This window comes from Rutilus rutilus, assembly GCF_951802725.1.
Source record: "Rutilus rutilus genome assembly, chromosome: 3".
Taxonomy (NCBI): Eukaryota; Metazoa; Chordata; class Actinopteri; order Cypriniformes; family Leuciscidae; genus Rutilus; species Rutilus rutilus.
Genome location: NC_140211.1, coordinates 9,059,032 through 9,077,999, shown reverse-complemented (window position 1 = coordinate 9,077,999; position 18,968 = coordinate 9,059,032). Strand labels below are relative to the sequence as shown.

General features: G+C 39.2%; 2 long non-coding RNA genes across 2 annotated transcripts in view; one reads left to right on the top strand and one right to left on the bottom strand.

Moving 5' to 3' along the window:
- LOC311287794 overlaps positions 1-3,862 on the bottom strand; it is a 55,026-nt gene extending 51,164 nt beyond the window's left edge. Inside the window, exon 1 of the long non-coding RNA XR_014626804.1 lies at positions 3,440-3,862. This is a non-coding gene — a long non-coding RNA (uncharacterized lncRNA). The remainder of the gene's footprint in view (positions 1-3,439) is intronic.
- A 1,749-nt stretch (positions 3,863-5,611) lies between these two features.
- Positions 5,612-6,731, top strand: LOC311287120. The gene is made up of 2 exons (XR_014626691.1): positions 5,612-5,646; positions 6,330-6,731. It is a non-coding gene; the product is annotated as an uncharacterized lncRNA (long non-coding RNA).
- Positions 6,732-18,968: the final 12,237 nt, after the last annotated feature.

The window sequence follows — 18,968 nt, the reverse complement described above, 5'->3', positions numbered from 1 at the left end:
CATTAGGCCTATGCGAAAGCTATTAAATAGCAGTCCCAAACTAGTTTTTGTTAATACAATGTTGGTATGAGCCACTACAGTCATTTCAAAATATAAAAAATAACACAAAGAAAAATAAAGTGGCATTTTGGGGTTAAAGGGACACTTCACCCATTTGCATTAAGCTTTGTATTGTTAGAAACCCAGTCATATATTATAATAAACGTGGATTTTTCATTAATTTTTCCCTGAGATGGGAGAAATAAGGATTTAAGTGTTTTACTTCCTGCTTATTATGACGTAAAAATCATCATTTTGCGTCATAATAAGCAGGAAGTCACATTTCATTGAAAAGTGTAGAGACTACAAACACTAGCTCCTCATTATTCCAGGGGGCGGGACCCGCTCACGCTACAGGCCTATTACAGATCAGTGGGTGGGACTTCACTTTCTGAAACTAAAAGCAATATCCTCCATCTTGTTTGGAAGCTAAGCTAACAGGCACTGTGGAGCAAGCTGTGAAGATATGACAATAGCGGAGGGTAACGTTACTCAATATGATGTAGAAGAAGAGGATTTCGGAAGTCTGATGCTCGAATCAGGTGTTTGTGGCTACCTTTACAAGCCGCATAGCGAAGAGCAGCCGAGGCAGAAGACCTGCCTGTCGCGGACGAGAAGCCCAGACTGGCTCAAGCTGGGGGCGGACTGGTGGCGCCGGTGATCTCACTATGCAACTACGAACCGCTACGAACACAGAGATAGAGTCCGACTGTGGCAAAGAATTTAAACGATGCCAATTTCTCCTGGACGAAATCTCTGAATCAGACGAGGACACGGACGTTTGTGTTGTGAACCATCCTAGTTTCGCACCGCATCTGACTGAACATCCCGGTAACGTAACCATGCAATAATTCACCACTTCGAAAGAAATACAAATGAGGAGTAATTCATTAATGAGTTCGCCAACTAACTAACGTTAGACATTTTGTGTGAAATGAATTTCAAGCTCCGGTGGTAGCTAGCCTTATGGATGGATGAGTGATTCATATGCTGTTCTGGATTAGTGGGAGTGGCTTGCGCAGCTGTGCAATGTGGTGCATTGTGGGAGTTGTTGTCTTTCATACAAATGCGTCCTGAAGTTACTTTCTTTCTTTACTCGGTCAAGAAGGCACCAAATTCAAAATTTATTTTACATTTCGACTACATATATGACCCACTTTCAATAAAGATCAATGTTCCCATGGGTGAAATGCTCCTTTAATATGGAAACGACAGTTACCATGGTGAATACACAATATTAACAATAACTGTTAATGAACCATGGAAACTGCTCCTGGTGAATAGTATGAAAATCATCCCTGCATTACTTTTATTTTGTGTAATTTACAACGTAACGGCGTTGCATGCTCGTAGTTTATTTTGCACTTTATATACAGTGAGGGGATACACAGCGCGCGCCGCCGGATGCGCGTGCAATTGAAGAGTGTTCGCTACGAGAACAGGATAACAGCTGACGTGACAGGACAAGAAAGTCCGTTTTTCTGAGGTGAAAGACTTTATTTGAGCGTACACTTATGTCCTCTAAAAGTGTCCGCCGTCTGTGTGAAACAGTATATTTTTATTTACCCGCCACGGTGGCCGGTAGGTGAAGCGAGTTTACCCGCCACAACACAAAATCACCCGCATTTGGCTGGTGGCGGGTGCTAATTTCCATCCCTGCTCAGCAACCTCGCAAAAAAATACCTTGGAATTGTCGCAACCTCTGTTCCAGCAGAGAGGTTGTTTTCTAACGTTTCTAAGCGTTCACACCGCCGGCGGCGAGAGCGTCAAAGTGGCCGGAAGCCATTCAGTTTCAATGAGAGCCGGAAAGTCGTTCTTTTTGTTTGTTTTTGCGCACAAAAAGTATTCTCGTCGCTTGATATACTTAAGATTGAGCCACTTGGACTATATTAACGATCTCTTTAATAACTTTTCTGGGCCAGCAAGTTTGGGCCACCTAGCAGCCTATGGAGAAGTGATCCAGCACTCAGATTTCATCAAAAATATCTTAATTTGTGTTCCAAAGATGAACGAAGGTCTTACGCGGTTGGAACAACATGAGGGTGAGTAATTACTGACAGAATTTTCATTTTTGGGTGAACTAACCCTTTAAATGTCTATCTGAATATTGCTAAATAGGAAAAATATGTATGAAGTTGAAAATGAAGAAAAAATGGCCTGTTTAAAAGCAAGAAATGTTTAAAAAGTGCAAATATGCACAATTTATGTTGTTGCTATTTTATTTTATTAATATTTATGTTCTGATGTATATTTTATTTAATCAATATTATTTTGTAAAAAACTGTATTGTTTTAAACATGTTTATTTGTTGTAAAATTTGCTTTTGTAATAAATGTATTAATGGCCAGTTTGTGTCATGTGGATGTAATTTGCATGTAAGTGTAATGATCAAATTTGACTAAAAATTGACGTTATAAAAGTAAAATTCACATGTACAATTAAAAAAAAAAAGCGGTATCGGTATCGTTAAAATTGTACCAAAAAATATCGGTATCGTATCGAATTAAAAAAGTCTGGTATCGCCCATCCCTATCTCCAACCCTAAACAAACACATCTGCCTTTAATTTTCAAGTGATCCTGAAGACCTTAATTGGTTGCTTCAGGTGTGTTTGATTAGGGTTGGAGAATGGAGATGAACTGTGCAGGACAGTCGATCGGCAGGAGCAGGGTTGGGCACCCCTGCTCTATATAAATAAGTAAATCCTCTTCGACAGCGATACCATAGAAATGCTCAGTTTCTTGCTGCGAGTGGCGCATAAGGTCTCTTGACAAATCGTTAGCGAGCGCAAACATCAACATGTTGCTTCTACAATAATGTGTAGCGAACCGCGACTCTTTAACCTTGGCCTTCTCACCCTCTGCCCTCGGGGAAAAAGTACTCAGCCTAAAATCAGCCCAGCTTAACGTGTCCTCTTCTATAATACTGCATGTTACCTTTGACAAGAAATGCCAGCATTACAGAGAGTTGGAGACAAAATTTAACAAGTAATACAATTCAAATCATCATCACAAAGACTTGCATCATCACATAATCGATGCGTCGTTTCAGCGGAATATGGCGACAACTGGCAACAAAACCAACTAAATTTAATGTAAGCCGACGCATCATGACAGCAATAAGACCAAAACACATTAGTGACAGACACTTCCACATATGTTGATAATATCATTAGACTGGCACAGCAGCCGATTAACTGCATTTAACAGACCGTATTATGATTTGGGGGGGAATTAACTTGTGCAGAATTGCAGCAAATGTGCATGCTTGCTAAGCTAGTAAATTTACAGACTGACCAGTAATTCTGCAATATAAACGTTTTCTTCTCAACTAAAGCTGGACATATAAAACATTGCCAGCCAGAATAAAATTAGTCACGCAACATATTATAAATAACTTACCCAAACAGCAAACACCTCCAGCAGGAAAGCTTTAGCTTCTTGGCTGATGCTGTGATCCAGTGGAATCGCTTATAACGGCTGTGGTTGAAATGCTTTAAAAAGCTTTGGCTTTCAGCACAAAATTAAGCTCTTGAGTAACTTAGGTCTTCCTTTAAAAGTTAAAGAAAAGATTAAGTTAATCGTCAATCTTGAAAACGGCGTGCATAATAAATAAGCAAAGATGTCATCCTCAATGTTGCCTGCAGTTTTCATAGCGTTATCTATTTTATAAATGTTTTTTCCCCGATCGAGTTCCTCACAGCGGGCGGATCTTGTCATAAACTTAGTGATATCAAGCCCCACCCATTTAGAGGAGCGATATGATTGGTCAATTGTCCTGTCAATTGAAATTAGTCTCTTGTTGCCACGCTGGACCACCAATCACAGCGCTGAACGCGGAACAATCCTAATATGGAGAAAACGGACCTCTAGTACATGACAATACAAACTGAATAGGCCGATTTGAAGGTTTTATTTCCTCAAAAGGATTTAGACGTTTATTGTCAAATTATAAATTACTAAAATAACATTAGAACTGGTGACTTTTAATAAACTATTTAAAAGTTTGTAAATATTTTGTATAAAAGTTTAGTCCCTCTGACAATGTTATTTTATTCAGTTTTTTTATTCTGGACCGGTTGCATCACAGTGGCTACAACTTAGTTTTCACGTAAAGCACTAAGTTACAACTTTCACACTACTAAATGGGCATTTTTTGGGGAAGCACAACTAAATATTCTGTATAATATAATAATCTTGGCGGGAAGGCGTTCCGGGCATGTCCCACCAGGAGGAGACCCCGGGGAAGACCTAGGACATGCTGGAGAGACTGTGTCTCCCGGCTGGCCTGGGAACGCCTCGGTGTCCCCCCGGAAGAGCTGGAGGAAGTGTCTAAGGAGAGGGAAGTCTGGGCATCCCTGCTTAGACTGCTGCCCCCGCGACCCGGCCCCGGATAAGCGGTAGAAGATGGATGGATGGAATATAATAATCTAGTTGGAATAAAATAGCAGACCGACTTACTGATTCAGTAAACTCGTTTATCCGAGTATTATCCGAGTATCCAATCTGATACTGCTGACATTTACACTCGCTAACATTTTAAAAGACGGAATATTATGTGTATGAATTATTTGGTGGTGGCTCATCAGCACGAACTTGTCGACACATGTATTTAAATTTCAGTGTACCTTGAGACGTCACACCAGTAATCCACCAACAGCAGTTCCTGAAGATGTGGCAGTGGTACAGCATGCACAAAACCCTTCAGGCTGACCCGCAAGCTGGGACCGACCATGAGTGAAAACTGGCACAGGAGGCGCACTGGTGATGAAGGAGGAGGACATCACCGCCAAGTCACTGAAGCGCTTCAGGCGGTACATTCTCAACAAAGAGCCAAGTTGCTAAAGGTGCCTTTAGTAGAAATCACAGTGCAAAACTTAATACAAACTTGGTGGCTGAAATTCAACTATACTTCACAGAAACCTCCACAGGACAGGGCCGGCTCGTGCTCATCAGGGTCCAAAGGTGATGGCGTTTGGGCGGATGACGCTCTGCTGGTGGAAGCTCTCGCCTCCTTTGAAGGTATAGCCTTTCAGTTTAGTAATGTTTTGAATTATTAACATGATCACAGCATGATATGATTATGCATTATTACAACCATACAACAAAACAAACAAACAAGGGAAATATAAACATACAAAAGTTAAGGACTGGTGAGCTAACTAATCTAAACTACAACTCAGTTAAAACTTTCCTAACTCCCGAGAAAAATAACAAACACAAAAGGGTCTTCCGGGTCAGCTTACTTACCTAGACTTTCCCTCTATTCTAATATAACTAAACAAACAAAAACTCACCATCCTGAACAAACAAAAAGAAAAACAAAACCACCAACAACAGGTTTCCTTATATCGATTTGATGCAGTCATTCACACAGACAGCCACTCCAAGTATGCAGTCTTCAAATCTGCTCTAGCAGGAGCGGTGCTGGCCTACAACAGACCTGGAGCTGCTCATCAAGGGCAAAGGACTGACGCGATGAAGACATGGTGCGTCTCCATGTATCGAGAGAGCAGCTGAAGCACCGTGTTCGCAGAGTGATGCTCATCCAGGAGACGTTCTGGCTTGTCCAGACAGACGTCTCGCTGGGCTCGCCTCCAGGTCACCAGGTTAATAATCTATTGTTGACACATAAAAAGTTATTAGCAGTATTTCCAGTACTGAAAAGATAGCATGTGAGGTACAAATGAACTACATGGTCTATACACTGTCCTATGTACTATACTGTTAAGCCCTATTCGGACTGGATTAGTTTAACATGGAGAGATGGGGTAAAGTAATTATTACCAGAGCTTCTCAGTGATTTTAGTCCCGTCCAAATATGCCATCTCAGTAATCATCACGGACAATGTCAGTAAAGATTACGGCTAATCCTGTGTGAATAGACCCGTTGTAAATATGCACATAAATATTCTGCCGTTTCCTGTTTAAAAGTAGTTTTCCACGGTTTTTCAACTATGGAGACGCTTGAAGAAGCATATTCAGTTGCGTTCTTGACGGTGGGACAAGTTATAAGTGTGTAAATTGAGTTACCCCTCACACTTCTGCTAGTTTTACTGAGATATCTTATCCCGTGCGAACTGGCCATTATTATAGTAGATATCCTGTGGTAAAATTACATTCCTCCATCAACCCTTGTAAAGCTAATCCCATCCGAATAGGGCTTTACTGTATATTATAAACTAATAGTTTAACAGTATTTTATTATACATTTATCATATACTATTATTGACACATATATTGTCCATCTCATGTTTAACTGTTTATGATTTATTTGCGTTCTCTGTTGCAGGAGGCTGTCTCCCCCATTGGTTCAACCAAAGGCACTTGTTCCAGCTAATCAATGCCTTATTTTCTTTTCTTCTTTTTTGGGACTTTGTAAGGTCCTTGGACCTTCTTGATGCTTTTTAGTTTTAATTGGGAACAAGTTAGAGGCCCTGCACATGTTGCAACATATTGTAATGCCAATTGTAAGTTTCTGTTTTACTAGAGTATATTTTGATGGGTTTATGGGGACATACCAGATGCTTAAAACCTCATGGTCCAGCTGTTTGTTCACTCTAAACACCCCTCGAATGAGCTTTCTTTTTCATACTGTTCATTATAAAGGTCTGCATATTACAGTTTTGCACATATATGTATTTATGAAACAAATGCTAAACCTGTGATAGTAAAGAAGTCAATGATGTCATAAGTGCTATGTGTGGCAATTCAATAATTTCCAAGCATGACATTATTTAAATGTATTTTCATTTAATTTGTAAATGAATTAAACTTAGAAATAAATGTGTTGATTTGTCCTATATTGTCACTTCAAGGTCCCACTCAGGTTTACCTGATCAGCAGAATTGCTCTGAGAATCTCGGACCGCAGTTCTGACTCGTTGTTCAGTGGCAAAGGTCGAAATCAATACCAACACTGTCCAGGATTTAATCAGTTGAACGACTTTAGTCACCCTTTAGTCGACTAAAATATCATCTGCCACCATATTGAAGACCACGTCGATCTGCTCAAAAGATCTGACTGCACACAGATTGAATATGTACATATTACAAGCACAGCAGGAACAAGGTCTTGAAAGAAAGAACGGACACGATGTTGCCAGATCCATAGACTCAGTCTCAGCAAAACTCTCGTCTCGTCTCACACAGCAGAGCGATCCTGTCCAGAGCCACACTGTATAAAAGAAAACACACAGTTAATCTGACTTCTCTTTGACGATCCGCAACCAAACAACTCAGGGACACAAAAAGTACAAAAGAAGAGTTTTTGTCCTCAAAAGGCTCTGACAATACAGTGTACACAAGTTATGGATGCACACAAGTAAACTTAGACTTGTTATTGCGAATTTCAACAGTAGGAATACTGTTGTGTAATTCTTCTTCAAAAGTTTACTTGAAATATAAAATATTAAAACGTAACTTAGCAATATTCAATGTAACTAATATTTTATGTAACTGTAGATAAATTCACAATTGATTGTTATTTGTCAGATTATTTAAACCACTATATTGTGGAAAAGGCGACTTCTTGATTAAATCCTATAACATTAGGCAAGGCAAGGCAAGTTTATTTATATAGCACATTTCATACACAATGGCAATTCAAAGTGCTTTACATAGAAGAAATTAAAATAATAAAAAGAAATAATAATTAAAACAGTTTATAAAAATAAAAATAAAATATAGTACAGTACAAACAGTCGGACGAACAGCGACACAGTGCTCATTCATTAAATGCATAGCTAAACAGAAGTGTTTTGAGTCTGGATTTGAAAGTGACTACTGTAGGAACACATCTGATCTCCTCTGGAAGCTGGTTCCAGCATAATAGCTAAAAGCAGACTCGCCATGTTTAGAGTGAACCCTTGGTATTTCTAGCTGATATGAACCTAATGATCTGAGTGATCTGTTGGGTTTATATTCAGTGAGCATATCTGCAATGTATTGAGGTCCTAGGCCATTGAATGATTTATATACCAGTAATATTACTTTAAAATCAATCCTAAATTTAACTGGGAGCCAGTGTAAAGACCTGAGGACTGGTGTGATATGTTCATATTTTCTGGTTCTGCTCAGAATCCTGGCGGCAGCGGTCTGTATGAGCTGCAACTGTCTTATGGTCTTTTTGGGAAGGCCAGTGAGGAGTCCATTACAATAATCCACCCTGCTGGTGATGAAAGCATGCACAAGTTTCTCTAAGTCTTGTCTGGAAACAAAGCATCTAATTCTTGCAATATTTTTCAGATGAAAGTATGCTGATTTAGTTGTTGCTTTGACATGACTACTGAAACTAAGGTCTGACTCTAGTGTCACACCAAGATTCCTGACTTGATTTTTGGTTGTTTGACCCCTAGAGTGAAGGTATGCGTTCACCTTGAGAACTTCATCTTTGTTTCCAAACGCAATGACTTCAGTTTTGTCTTTGTTTAACTGAAGAAAGTTTTGACACATCCAACTGTTGACTTCATCGATGCATTGGCACAGGGAGTCAATGGGGCTGTAATCGTTAGGTGATAGGGCTAAGTAGATCTGTGTGTCGTCTGCATAGCTGTGGTAAGCAATTTGGTTCTTTCTCATTATGTGGCTCAGTGGGAGCATATACAGGTTGAACAGGAGTGGCGCAAGAATTGAGCCTTGAGGGACTCCGCATGTCATGGATGTCCACTCAGACTTATGGTCTCCTATACTCACATAATAACCTCTCCCATCTAAGTATGACCTGCACCATTTTAGGACTATCCCAGAAAGCCCCACCCAGTTTTCCAGCCTGTCAAGAAGTATGTTAGGATCGACAGTGTCAAATACAGCACTGAGGTCGTGTAGTACCAGCACTGATAATTTGCCTGAATCAGTATTTAAGCGAATATCGTTTATTATCTTTATGAGCGCTGTCTCTGTGCTGCGGTGCGGTCGGAAACCAGATTGAAAATTGTCAAAGTATCCATTCGAGCTCAAGAATTTGTTCAGCTGATTGAAGACAACTTTTTCAATGATCTTGCCTATGAAAGGAAGATTTGAGATCGGTCTATAGTTGCTTAATATGGTCTTATCCAGATTGTTCTTTTTCAGGAGGGGCTTGACAAAGTTCTGCAGTTTTCAGGGAGTTTGGAAAACTCCCAGAGAGAAGTGAAGCATTTACCACTTCAAGGAGATCTGCTTCTAAACTGTTTAACACACTTTTGAAAAATGATGTGGGAAGTGTGTCAAGAGCGCAGGTTGATGTTTTAAGGTGCTGTACGGTTTCTTCCAAAATTTTGCCATCAATTTCTTTGAAATCAGACATAGTAACTACTTTCTCAGGTGGTCTGATCTGTCTGACCCCAGCGCAACTCAAGGATGTGGTGATCACCTTTCTGATATTATTGATTTTCTCAGAGAAGAAAGAAGCAAACTCACTGCACTTGCTGTCTGAGAGCATTTCACTGGGAATCTGGCTTGGGGGGTTTGTCAGTCTCTCTACAGTAGCAAAAAGAGTGCATGTGTTTAAATGACTGTTTATAATATTTGAGAAGAAAGTCTGTCTAGCTTTGCCCAGTTCCATATTGAAAGCATGAAGGCTGTCTTTGTAGATTAGGGCTTTTCCTACAACACACTATCTTTTGTCCCAGGTACATATCAATACATTACCTTCAATAATAACAACATCAATATTATATATCGTACATGATGCCATCAAGAACAATGACAAAATGTAACAATGACAATCATGCAGCAACACATTTCTTCATATAACCAGGCACAATCACAGCAGTTTGGTGATTCACCACATGTTTTTGTAGCTGGGAATACTGTTACATCATTGCCCCCCTTTCGATTCTTCATATGAATGAAATTTAAGCATTTGATTTCATAAATTTGCTTTATAAGTGCAACATAAACATGATTCAATAACAAAAACTTAAATTAAATAAAAGTGCATTTTGAGTGCAATACTCAATTTCAATAGATGAAGATACACTCACTCTAAACACAATTAATTACTATTATTGTACCAGTAAATCAGGGGAGAGCGCGAACGCAGTCCCCCAATTCGCAGCATTCTCTCTAGCGGAGTGCAAAGTCCACGTTGACCGTAGACAGTTAAGCCTGTTTTATGCTTCTGCGTCGAACTGCCGCCGTAGCTACGTCGTAGGCTGTGTGTAGCGCGCGTACCCTACGGCGTACCCTGACGTGCACCTCTCCAAAAATGTAACAACGCGTCAATTCTACGCGGACACAAGCGCTGTGATTGGTCTGCCAGAACCCCTCCCTCGGGGTTTCACACGCTCCCTAGGTACGCGTCAACGCGGACAACGACACAGAAGTATAAATTAAAACCAACACGTTGCCTACGGCGTATAGGCTCCGGCGTAGGTCCGACGCAGAAGTATAATGAGGCCTTTACGGCCCGTCACTGGCCCAGAGTCTACGTTCGCTGTAGACTCTGGGCCAATCGGAGGGCCGAACCGTCTACGGTCAGCCGGGCGAACCGTCATTGGCCCAGAGTCTACGTTCGCTGTAGACTCTGGGCCAATCGGAGAGCCGAACTGTCTACGGTCAATCGGCGAGCGTAGACTACCAATCAGAGCGAGCAAGTGATGGAGATCGGAATGAGACTTTTCAGAATTTGAAGGTGAGTGACAATGATATATTATCGTGTAAAAAATTACAAATATGATTGTATTACGTCAAAGTACAAGCTAAACGTGATGCATGACTATACTTAACTATTTATTACATGATGTGTGAGAAGGAAGCGTCCGCTAGCATGACCGTTTCATTCATTCTGTTAGATTGCAGTCTTTGATTACTACTTAGTACTGACACGCCCAATTTCCATAAATGAAAAAATGATTAGCTCACACAAGGTAAACAATAATAAACGCCTGCAAGGGTGTGTAGGATTACAAATTTAAGAATATGTTTAAGATCTGCTGATCCTACATGCTTATTTAATATCACATGAAAAGTTAAGGTGAACTACACTATATTGGGCATGCAAGGTGAACATGATGGCATCAATTTACTGCTTAGAAGTCAAACTATGTGTGAATGTTTACATAACCTGAGTTCTTGTGACCAGGTGACGTGTATACAATTGTGGAGGACTGTATATATATATGTATATATATTCTATATAAGGCTATATATATATATTCTTAAATAATATATTCTATTCTATGTAACTAAATAAAGTGATCATTTGTTTTATTGTTAAAAAGTGTCCTTTTATTTATATGAGGCAACTTTTGAATAATTACATCAAATCAAACTTCCATCATCATTATAAAGGAACAACTACATGCTTCTATTAAATAATGAACATCCATAGTAAACTTATGTAAATACTTTATTGGTGTGGAAAATTGGGGTACATAGAAAATGAATCATAATATTAGTTTATATAATTGTACAATAAAGCAATCACAATGAATAATTAAGTTACTAAATTACTTAGTTAATGTAACATGAATACGCAAGTAAAGGAGTGATAGTAGTCATTTACATATTAACAGTATTTCATAATCAGTTGAAATGCTATTATTAGACATAATTGAATGGATGACATCATCATAATACGTAGTATTGGTGTTGTCATTGGTCGGGGATTCCATCGCTCACATGGAGACCTAGAATGTAAACAGAATGATACCATGTGATCAGTCGTAGAGTACCACCCAATCACGTTTCCAATCAATTGCATTACAGTACTGCGCTTGGGAGTGCAAAGTCCACGTTGACCGTAGACGGTTACGGCCCGTCATTGGCCCAGAGTCTACGTTCGCTGTAGACTCTGGGCCAATCGGAGGGCCGAACCGTCTACGGTCAGCCGGGCGAACCGTCATTGGCCCAGAGTCTACGTTCACTGTAGACTCTAGGCCAATCGGAGAGCCGAACTGTCTACGGTCAATCGGCGAGCGTAGACTACCAATCAGAGCGAGCAAGTGATGGAGATCGGAATAAGACTTTTGAGAATTTGAAGGTGAGTGACAATGATATATTATCGTGTAAAAAATGACAAATATGATTGTATTACGTCAAAGTACAAGCTAAACGTGATGCATGACTATACTTAACTATTTATTACATGATGTGTGAGAAGGAAGCGTCCGCTAGCATGACCGTTTCATTCATTCTGTTAGATTGCAGTCTTTGATTACTACTTAGTAGCCTACTGACACGCCCAATTTCCATAAATGAAAAAATGATTAGCTCACACAAGGTAAACAATAATAAACGCCTGCAAGGGTGTGTAGGATTACAAATTTAAGAATATGTTTAAGATCTGCTGATCCTACATGCTTATTTAATATCACATGAAAAGTTAAGGTGAACTACACTATATTGGGCATGCAAGGTGAACATGATGGCATCAATTTACTGCTTAGAAGTCAAACTATGTGTGAATGTTTACATAACCTGAGTTCTTGTGACCAGGTGACGTGTATACAATTGTGGAGGACTGTATATATATATATATATATTCTATATAAGGCTATATATATATATTCTTAAATAATATATTCTATTCTATGTAACTAAATAAAGTGATCATTTGTTTTATTGTTAAAAAGTGTCCTTTTATTTATATGAGGCAACTTTTGAATAATTACATCAAATCAAACTTCCATCATCATTATAAAGGAACAACTACATGCTTCTATTAAATAATGAATATCCATAGTAAACTTATGTAAATACTTTATTGGTGTGGAAAATTGGGGTACATAGAAAATGAATCATAATATTAGTTTATATAATTGTACAATAAAGCAATCACAATGAATAATTAAGTTACTAAATTACTTAGTTAATGTAACATGAATACGCAAGTAAAGGAGTGATAGTAGTCATTTACATATTAACAGTATTTCATAATCAGTTGAAATGCTATTATTAGACATAATTGAATGGATGACATCATCATAATACGTAGTATTGGTGTTGTCATTGGTCGGGGATTCCATCGCTCACATGGAGACCTAGAATGTAAACAGAACGATACCATGTTATCAATCGTAGAGTACCACCCAATCACGTTTCCAATCAATTGCATTACAGTACTGCGCTTGGGAGTGCAAAGTCCACGTTGACCGTAGACGGTTACGGCCCGTCATTGGCCCATAGTCTACGTTCACTGTAGACTCTGGGCCAATCAGAGGGCCGAACTGTCTACAGTCAGCCGGCGAACCGTCATTGGCCCAGAGTCTACGTTCACTGTAGACTCTAGGCCAATCAGAGAGCCGAACTGTCTACGGTCAATCGGCGAGCGTAGACTACCAATCAGAGCAAACAAGTGATGGAGATCGGAATAAGACTTTTCAGAATTTGAAGGTAAGTGACAATGATATATTATCGTGTAAAAAATGACAAATATGATTGTATTATGTCAAAGTACAAGCTAAACGTGATGCATGACTATACTTAACTATTTATTACATGATGTGTGAGAACGAAGCGTCCGCTAGCATTACCGTTTCATTCATTCTGTTAGATTGCAGTCTTTGATTGTATTATTTAGTTATTCATTCTATATTTTAGATTGCAGTCTTTGATTGTATTACTTACTACTGACACGCCCAATTTCCATAAATGAAAAAATGATTAGCTCACACAAGGTAAACAATAATAAACGCCTGCAAGGGTGTGTAGGATTACAAATTTAAGAATATGTTTAAGATCTGCTGATCCTACATGCTTATTTAATATCACATGAAAAGTTAAGGTGAACTACACTATATTGGGCATGCAAGGTGAACATGATGGCATCAATTTACTGCTTAGAAGTCAAACTATGTGTGAATGTTTACATAACCTGAGTTCTTGTGACCAGGGGCCCGTTCTTCGTACGTCGCTAACTCAGTTAGCTGGATTTGATTGTTGGAGATTTGGCATGATCTTGGATTGGTTGGTTCTTCGACGCTCATCCTAGACTTGCTGTCATAGCAACAGGTGCGCAATCTTAAACCTGCTCGGGAGCAGGCTTATTTCATGTTATCAGGATTAGACTGCGGCTTCATAAGCGGAGCTGATACGGGAAGTCCAGCGCAGCGCGATAGTGCACTCTCCGAGATATATATTTTTTTCTCGGGACTCGTGAGATTGTCGTTTACATTATTAATTTGTTGGAAACGCACATTTATTTTCGACTTGTCGGAGTCGGGCTTTAACTAGGCTAGGCCTACAGCACAAACTGTTTGCATTGCCCTAAGATTATTTGCGAGTGGCTTTCCTTTACACTATTGGAGATGCGGAGAACTTGATGGAAAGTGCTGTCTGTCGTGTCATTCGGAGTTTACCTGGCGCTTTTAGGTTTAAAAAACAGTTTTAGGTTTTTTTTGTGTGGAATTTCCAAGCCACTTAAGACCCAATGTTGTAAAGCATTTTTTTTTTTTTTAGGCTATCATAATTTTTTATGAAGATCATGCAATCATGACCATGGTCCATGCCGATTACAGTATGTCACTCAGGCTTCACTAACGTGATTGGTAGACTATAGGCTATAGACTGCCATCAAGGCCTCAATAAGGGGATTATGTGAACAGAAAGAGGGTTCACAATGTAAATGTGCAGCCCAGTTACTATTGTGATTCTTAATATTCCAGATTAGTAATATTATATAAAAAAAAAGAAAGAAGGCAGTTGACTAAAATCTTCCATATCACAAATGTGAAAGCAAAAAATGGCCAGGGTCTGTGCATGACTTAAGCATTTTCAGAGATTCACATTTATGCACATTATTTGAAAGTGGTAAGAAAAGTTACACAATTAAATATCAAGCTCACTGTATTACATACACTTATGCTGATCCTAACAGAACTGCATTTTGTCATAGGTGATTATGACATGTTCCTGCCTGCAGACAGGTGTTTTATGACCCCATTGACCCAAACCAGTTACAATGCAGCTCCAGGACAAGGGCACACAATGAAATGAACTTTGGCTAACTAAAGGGAAGATGTCAGTGTCTGAAAAGTCTGAGGGTTGCACACCTGACAGGGCCTGTGACATTGTTGCATGTGCCATATTACACAACATTGACAAAAAAACACACTTTTCATTAAATGTTTAATAAAATACAAATATGCTTAGTTCCTTGAGTTTTATTTCAGTTGTTCTTTGTAAAGAAAAGCCAGTGGTCAAGTGCCTGCAACAAGTGATATTAGACACATGCCTCATGCAACAAATAAAAAGGAAAAGTTGGCTATACACTGCGCACCTGTAGGCCTATGTCTCCTCTGTCTGTGCAGACTCTTCTGTAGGCCTTTCTGTAGATGTGGAATCCTGCAACTTATATTGCAGCCATAAAGCATACAAGTATATATTAAGTAAAGTTATTTATGCGCTTGCAGGTAGGCTAGTTCCTCCATATGACAGTTATCTGAGAGGGTTTATTCACTGTCCAGTGCAATGGAAACAAATGGACATTATAAAGTCTTATACTTTATTTATTTTGGAAAGTTAGAAAATGTCCACTTACTGCACATATTTCAGCCACCACTTTCTTGGGAACAGATACAAGTGTTAATATTTTTACATTAACATAACATACGTTTATCAGTTTTCACTTTCACAAGTCAAAGCAATTCATCATTCAAGATTTAACAGTTGAAATGACTATACGGCCTTAATTTAATGCAGCAAAAATTATTTTACAGTGTAGGCTACTAAGATCTTTTCTTTTCTCAGCCTTTTTCTTGGTTGCTTTTATAATCTGACAACCATTTATTTAACAGTGCCTTTTATAAAAGAGACTATATAACAAAAAATACCATTATGTAGAATATTTTTGTACTTCACTTTTATTTGTTCCCATGTTCTAGTGTGGTGACTCTGACATTACAATGAACAAAGTAATTATGCAATTATTAAAATACCAAAATATAGGCTAATAAGTGATAAAAACATCTAACATGGCCACTTCTAACGGATTTAAATTGTCTGCTACTTTTTGCCAGCCCTCTCTCCTGGCTTTTGCAGACTTTGAGGTGTTCCCTGGCGTTTTAATTAAACATTAAAATTCCGAATAAACTTTGACTATTAGTTCTTGCTCTGCTAAGGAGAAAAACTGAGCGCGCTCTTTGGCCACGCCCACGCTGAGCAGCCAATAGCAGCGTTGCTGATCAATGTTTCTACTATCGATACATATCCCCTTTTAACCAGCGCATGAACGCGCAATTATCTCAGATGAATCAAACCAGCTATACTAATCATATCAGGCAAGTGTGTTCGAAGAACCGAGTTAGCCAGATCATGATTAGCACAATGATATCATCTTGGATGTCTCATTTGATCTCGGATGTTTTAAGCAACGTACGAAGAACGGGCCCCAGGTGACGTGTATACAATTGTGGAGGACTGTATATATATATATATATATATATATATATTCTATATAAGGCTATATATATATATTCTTAAATAATATATTCTATTCTATGTAACTAAATAAAGTGATCATTTGTTTTATTGTTAAAAAGTGTCCTTTTATTTATATGAATGAGGCAACTTTTGAATAATTACATCAAATCAAACTTCCATCATCATTATAAAGGAACAACTACATGCTTCTATTAAATAATGAACATCCATAGTAAACTTATGTAAATACTTTATTGGTGTGGAAAATTGGGGTACATAGAAAATGAATCATAATATTAGTTTATATAATTGTACAATAAAGCAATCACAATGAATAATTAAGTTACTAAATTACTTAGTTAATGTAACATGAATACGCAAGTAAAGGAGTGATAGTAGTCATTTACATATTAACAGTATTTCATAATCAGTTGAAATGCTATTATTAGACATAATTGAATGGATGACATCATCATAATACGTAGTATTGGTGTTGTCATTGGTCGGGGATTCCATCGCTCACATGGAGACCTAGAATGTAAACAGAACGATACCATGTGATCAATCGTAGAGTACCACCCAATCATGTTTCCAATCAATTGCATTACAGTACTGCGCTTGGGAGTGCAAAGTCCACATTGACCGTAGACAGTTACGGCCCGTCATTGGCCCAGAGTCTACGTTCACTGTAGACTCTGGGCCAATCAGAGGGCCGAACTGTCTACGGTCAGCCGGCGAACCGTCATTGGCCCAGAGTCTACGTTCACTGTAGACTCTAGGCCAATCAGAGAGCCGAACTGTCTACGGTCAATCGGCGAGCGTAGACTACCAATCAGAGCGAGCAAGTGATGGAAATCGGAATAAGACTTTTCAGAATTTGAAGGTAAGTGACAATGATATATTATCGTGTAAAAAATGACAAATATGATTGTATTATGTCAAAGTACAAGCTAAACGTGATGCATGACTATACTTAACTATTTATTACATGATGTGTGAGAAGGAAGCGTCCGCTGATTTCAGAAGTCAGAGAACACATGCTTTGACAGGAACACGGTCCAGGATGAAAAGACGGCTTGTGAGGAAGGTTGGTGTGGGCAATATCTTGGCACTAGGGCAGATGATGTGTTTCCACTATGTTTTGTGCTCGTCATTAAAGTAAATACAATTTCTATGTCTTCAGCTAAAAGGAAATGTCATCCCATCACCTCGACACCAACAGAGGTGCAGTACCTCGGCCAGATTAATCTGATCTTTGGGAAGTACAATGGCCAAAGTTTTAAATGGCTGGTGGAAAATGATGTAGGCTACATTAAGTAGTAAGTATGTTGCACTAAATGGAATCAAAGTTTTCATGATTTGTTTTTCCCATAAATTAATTATCTTACTTGATATTTTAGTGTCCTAGATCTTCACATCAAAGAATGCCGCAAGCCTGACAGAAAACCGAGCCATGGCGACTGGATGAAGGATCTCCTGCTGAGATATGTGCAGATATTTCCACAGGTCTCCCGCCACCTCGAGATAAATGTGGACAGGACTTAAGGCAACAAAGGAGGCCAAGGCATATAAACCGTCCCAAACCACAGATGACAGCGAGCTGATGGACGAGAAGGCGGCTTACAACAAAGGTAATACCTTGGCATTAGGGTCATAGATGTTTTTTCCACCTTATATTTCCACCGCAGTCATGATAACCTACTGTTGTACACTAGAGCGTCTGTGCTTGCATGTTATCAAAGGCCTAACAATTTCTGTCTTCAGCTAAAGAGAGATGCCGGTTGATCACGTCAACTCCAACGGAGGTGCAGTGTCTGGGTCAACTGATCATCACGTTTGGGAAGTACAATGGCTAAAGTTTCAAATGGCTGGTGGAAAATTATGTTGGATACATTAAATAGTAAGCATGTTGCACTAAACCGAATCAAACTATGTTTATTATGTTTTTCATAAATTAATTATGCTTTGTCATATTTTAGTGTCCTTGATCGCCACGTCAAAGAGATCCGCCAACCAGAGAGAAGAGCCATCAATGAAGAGTGGGTAAAGGATTACCCCCTAAAATATGTGCAGCTGCTTCCACAGGTCTCCTGCCATCTTGAGATCAACGTGGACAGGGCCATTTACGGCAAGGCCGCTTCTGGTCTTTCACGCATCAAGAGATGTGGCAGTGGTACAGTCTGCACAAGCGCCTTCAAGCTGACCCTCAAGCTGGGAGTGACCACGAGCGAAAGATGGCTCAGGAGGCTTACTGCTCTATTAGACAGTGGCTTGTCATGAAGGAGGACGACATCACCACAAGAGATGAGAGTCTCGGTTTGAGTTTTCTGGTCCTTGCCGAAGACGGAGTGACCTCATTCTGCACTGTAGGTCTTTCATCTGGAAGACCATCTCAGTCGCTGGAGCCAGAAACACTTTGATGACAACGGAGGACAGACAAACATTGATCTGTCACATTTGTGGCTGACAAGCCCTCCTGATGAACTCAATAACACACTTGGAGTTTATTTTAAGGATCAGAATTCCAACTTTGCTGAATTCAGCATCATCCACAGTCACTCTCTGCTGCACACGCTGGTACATTGTAG